We start from the raw sequence: 6,000 nt of genomic DNA, 5'->3' as shown, positions 1-6,000 counted from the left end.
GGCACCAAATGGTTCATCCTGGGCCATAAAAAGATTAACTTGAATCTTGAAGAAGGGCAGATCACCATACAAATAGTTTCGTTTACAAAGATTAGGGGAACAATATCTGAATATAACATACTGGTTTGTCAAGTAGGTTCTGAGCCAAGAGGCAGAACCAATTTGAAGACAGAGTTTGGAGTAAATGCATAGTACATTAGCATGGCTTAAGACAAACATTTCCATAAGAGAAATGCATTGGTTATCTCTAGGTTTGAGAATAGTTAACTTCAGGGAAACCAGGTGTCATTATGGCAACACAGTATTTTAAGAGAAACCTCCTTTTAAATTTGTATAGAGAAGGAAAAAATATCGACAGTTTCTTTCTTCCTGCCACTTAAGAGAGATAAAAATGTCTGACATTTGCAGGCTATTTTCTCCCTTTGGAGACCCCTGGCCTTCCTGTCTGTTACCCTCTCACCCATCAACGTCAGAAATCAGCTGATTTCATCTGCAAATTACAGCATTAAGAAGAGAACATTAAGGAAGACAAAAGGGTTAGCTAACACTTTAAATTTCTCCAAGGACCTACCAGAGCTATGAACGTTTATAGGAGTTATTTCTGTTTCCTTTACACAAATATCCCTATTTTACTGCTGTGGAAACTAAAGCTCAGAGAAGTTAGTTAACTTGTCCCAGATGAAACAGCCATTGCAATGTCAGACTCTACATTCAGGAACTGACCTAAAGTGACAATTAGCTTCCCGAAATCTGATGGCCAATCAAAAGTAAAGATGAACAGCATGATCTCTGGGACCAGATCACTTGGACATGAATCCTGATGCCGTCACTCACCATCTGTGAGACTTAACATGCCTATCACTTAGTTTTCATTCCAATCCTAAAGAGGGGCAATGCCAAAGAATGTTCAAACTACCGCACAACTGCACTCATTTCACACGCAAGCCAAGTAATGCTCAAAATCCTTCAAGCTAGGCTTTAACAGTATGTGAACCAAGAATTTCCAGATATACAAGTTAGATTTACAAAAGGCAGAGGAACCAGAGATCAAAATGCCAACATCAAAATGCCAAAAAGCTAGAGAATTCCAGAAAAACATCTGGTTCATTGACTACACTAAAGACTTTGACTGTGTGGATCACAACAAACTGTGGAAAATTCTTAAAGAGATGGAAATACCAGATCATCTTACCCACCTCCTGAGAAGCCTTTATGCAGGTCAAGAAGCAACAGTGAGAACTGGACATGGAACAAAGGACTGATTCAAAATTGGGAAAGGAGTATGTCAAGGTTGTATATTGTCACCCTGCTTATTTAACTTATATGCAGAGTACATCATATGAAATGCCAGGCTGGATGAATCACAAGCTGGAATCAAGACTGTGGGGAGAAATATCAATATCTTCACATATGCAGAAGACATCACACTTAAGGGAGAAAGTGAAAAGGAATTATTAGCCTCTTGATGAAAGAGAAGAGTGAAAAAGTTGGCTTAAAACTCAACATTCAAAAGACGAAGATCAAGACATCCAGTCCCATCACTTCATGGCAAATAGATGGGGAAACAATGGAAACAGTGACAGACTTTATTTTGGGGGCTCCAAAATCACTGAAGATGGTAACTGCAGCCATGAAATTAAAAGACATTTGCTCCTTGGAAGAAAAGCGATGACCAACCTAGACAGCATATTAAAAAGCAGAGACACTACTTTGCCTACAAAGGTTTGTATAGTCAAAACTATGGTTTTTCCAGTAGTCACATAAAGATGTGAGAGCTGGACAATAAAAAAAAAAGATGAGCACCAAAGAATTAATGCCTTCAAACTGTGGTGCTGGAGAAGACTCTTGAGAGTCCCTTGGACTACAAGGAAATCAAACTAGTCAATCCTAAAGGAAATCAGTCCTGAATATTCATTGGAAGGACTGATGCTGAAGCTGAAACTCCAATACTTTGGCCACCTGATGTGAAGAACTGACTCATTAGAAAAGACCCTGATGCTGGGAAAGATTGAAGGCAGGAGGAGAAGGTGATGACAGAGGACAAGATGGTTGGATGGCATCATCCACTCAATGGACATGAGTTTCTGCAAACTCCTGGATATGGTAGAGGACAGGGAAGCCTGAAGTGTTGCAGTCCAAGGGGTCTCAAAGAGTCAGACATGACTGAGCGACTGAACAACACTTATCTTCATTGTCTCCCTTACCTCCATTTGTAAAATGTGCACAGGAATAGTAACTACCCATGAGGGTCATTTTGAGGGTAGGTGGATTTATGTAAGTAAAACACTTAGAAAATGTACTTTGTGTATTTATTATGTTAGCTTCTGACTTGAGAGAATCAGGACAAACATACTTTAATGGGAAATAGAAAGGAGTATGATAAAGCTATAAATCAGAGGAGGGTAGATCAAGGCAAGACAAATAGTGCAGAGATCTCAGTTATGACCTGCAACTGTATCTGAGGGTGAGAGTGGGGAGCAGCTCACCAAGAGCGAACATGGATGGATGACAATGGATAGAACGAACATTAATGAAGACGAACTGGGAAATCAGACTTGTCCTGTGGATAGGAATATTCTGCAGTTTTTCATCGGCTTTGCTCTTATTATTTTCTAGTCTTTCAACAGAAAAAGCATCACTTTGTTGAACTATCTCAAAAGCAATCGTGTAAAACAGTTAACTCTATATAATTTGCACTCCTGTGAGAGGTTTAGTCTACCTTCCTCAGCTCAGGCAAAGCCTTCTGGAAACAAAGCACCAACTTGGATTTCTAAATGAGCTTCAGTCCCCATGGTTCAGCTATGCAAAGCTTCCAGCAGCACAGAACCTAATAGTTCATGCTCCACAGCTGGGTTCTGAGCCTGGGGCTTCCAATGACTTTTTGCAGAGCTTCATGATTGGTTTGCTTCCATGGGATTTGGATCAAGAAGATGAAAAATGAGCCCAAGATTATTTGGAAAAGGCTCATATTTAAGAAATCTTCAAATGCTTTCGCAAATAAAAGTGGTCTATGAATACTGTATAACAACCCTCTAATAACTTCCCACTTGCTAATGTTTATCACAGAAGGAAAATTAGCAGTGGGTACACCCATACTTCAAAAGTTAGGGAAGGGGAGATAAAATCCAAGTAGTCTGGAAGAAAAGCACTTTACTCAGTGGGGAAGAGCAGTTCATGAGGGAAGGAAATTGTATTTGAATTTCCCAGCATTGTGATAATAAAGTGTTCTATCTGGATGATTCCTATTTTTGACAGAGTATCCCCAGCCTCCAGCACCCAACCTACCAACCTCTGTCCCCACCAACTCATGATGAGCCATCCCAGGAGCATGTACTATTCTGTAGCCACAGGGATGGGGTTATGCAGATTGAAGATCACCTATCTTTAATGCATAAAGTTGAAACCAAATACAATAATCTCATGAACAGTCAAACAAATCAATGTCTTGAGTCAACATCCACCCCCATTCTCTTGCGGCATCGATGCTGACCCTCACACTTCATTCTGGAGCCGAGCCTCAAGGGCCCGCACCACATTAGTGAGTCCAATTGGCCATTTTTTTGTCGCAGAGCTGCTGGTTTAAAAATCAGCATTTATAAAGCAGCTTATTGATGGAGTAAAAAGCCAGGACAAAGATGTAATAAATAATGTTTTGAATTACAGTTTGGACATTTAAAAATGCTCTGGGCTCATTTTCATGAGGTATTTGCATTTTTAATAGGAAAAACAAAACAAAACAAAACATCTCTGAGCTTCCAGTCTCAGGTTAACAGCCTCATTCAAGTTGTAAATTTTCTGTAGGAGCAATTACAAACTGTACAAAGATTCATTATTTCTCGAGTACTTTATCAGGACATTTCCCCATACATCTAATTTGTCCTGTCTGAAATGTAACTTGACATAAGGGATTTTCTTAATTGCTTTTGAAGCCCTTCCAAGATAATCACCAGCTTTTTGGAGGATGATAAAAGACAGTAGGCAGTATTGCCAGTCTGCCTAAGGATTGCACACTGAAGTTTATGTGTAAGAGATAGCAAAGAAAGGCAACAATTGCCTCTTACGCTATTCAGTATCTCTATTTTAACTTGGTTTCCATTTAAACAGCAATGTCTAAGAATAGTAGGAAGAAGATGCCCCATTTTTATCTGCTCCATTCCAATGTCTTGTCACCTTGGGGGTGGGGGTAGATGTAGTCCTTATTTACAAATGGACCAAAGTATAGTCTTTTTTTTTTTTTTTTAGAGATTCTGAAAGAACTTTATTAACCAATATTAAACGATCCAAACAATACAAATACACTGAAATTTAGTATATTTGCTTCAACTCTGTATCTTACTCTTCTCGTAAGTCACCATATATATGTGTGGGTGTATACATATATATAAATAAAGGTTATTAATGACTTTGAAAACTCAAAATTTTAAATAATTTTTTGGAAATTAGTAAAACATTCCTTGGTTTTATAAAATTAGTTTACAAGTTTTAGAACAAGACAATTTAAGAAAATCTGAGAATTTACCCCAATAGGAAAATTGTCTTCCTTATAGTAATACATGAAGACAACAACAAAAGCTGCTGCTGCTGCTAAGTTGCTTCAGTCATGTCCGACTCTGTGCGACCCCATAGACGGCAACCCACCAGGCTCCCCAGTCCCTGGGATTCTCCACGCAAGAATACTGGAGTGGGTTGCCATTTCCTTCTCCAAAGCATGAAAGTGAAAAGTGAAACAAGTCGCTCAGTCATGTCCGACTCCTACCGACTCCATGGACTGCAGCCTACCAGGCCCCTCTGTCCATAGGATTTTCCAGGCAAGTGTACTGGAGTGGGGTGCCATTGCCTTCTCCAATTCTGAAGAATCCTAAGTAAAGATTAAATAAAATATAACCAAATTTGGGGAGGAGAAGAAACTGTGTCAAAAGCTGGTTGTGTTTCTACAAACCATCACTTAACAATTAAAGCAAATGATGGAACACTCTTTTAGAACCGTTTTATCTTGAGTTTTCAAGCTGCCAATTCTAAATAACTCCATTTTTTAGTTACAGAACTATTATCTAATATACATGGTTGGCAGATTATGGTTCCTAAAGATGTCCACACCTTGACAGCTGGAACCTTATAAGGCATTATAGACTTTGTAGATGTGATGAAGGCTACTGACCTTGACATGGGGAGATTGTATATGGATCACTGAGAGATACCTCATCTACTCAGATGCATCCTTAAAACTGGAGAACTTTTCCCAACTGTGGTTCAAGAGATGAGACAGAAGGGTTAGAAAGATTTGACCTGAGGACTCAACCCACTGCTGCTGGCTTTGAAGACAGAAGGAGGGGGCAGGAGCCAAGGAAAGTGGTGGCCTCTGTAAGTTGGGAACAGCCTTCAGTTTATAACTAGCAACAAAATGGGGACTTCATTCCCATAGATGCCAGAAACTGAATTTACAAGCAACCCAAATGAGCAGGAAAACTTATTCACAGAGCCTCTGGAAAGGAATGAAGTCTGGAGACATTTTGATTTCAACCCAGTAAGACCTGTGTCAGAGTTAACTATACAATTATGAAATAATACATTTGAGTTGTTTAAGGCACTATATTGGTAGTCATTTGTTAAAAGCACCCAGAAAAACAATATGCTGTCTAAAGCACAGTACTCTATTTTGGTAACCAGATCATTTTTGTAACATGAGATTAATATGATTTGTATTATCGTATTATCATTTAGTGAGTACCACCCTGTGCAATGGAAATACCGCTGGCTTAGGTAAAATTATATCTCACAAATGGAAAATATAAAAGACTCTAGTGTCCTTTAAGAAAGCTGACATTACTAACTTAAGAACATCAGGGTATTGGATAAAAATATTAGCTTTGTTTTAGATCAACAATGTTAATATACCGTGCTGACCCTTTATCATCTCTCAAGAACTGCACTTGGCAGGAATCACAGAATTGATTGTTCTCAATTTTAAAGCTTAGCCTTGGCAGTCTATAATATAACAAG

The sequence above is a fragment of the Bos mutus genome, chromosome 7, assembly GCF_027580195.1.
Source record: "Bos mutus isolate GX-2022 chromosome 7, NWIPB_WYAK_1.1, whole genome shotgun sequence".
NCBI lineage: Eukaryota > Metazoa > Chordata > Mammalia > Artiodactyla > Bovidae > Bos > Bos mutus.
The sequence above is the reverse complement of the archived record's forward strand: the minus strand, read 5'-3'. Positions refer to the sequence as shown.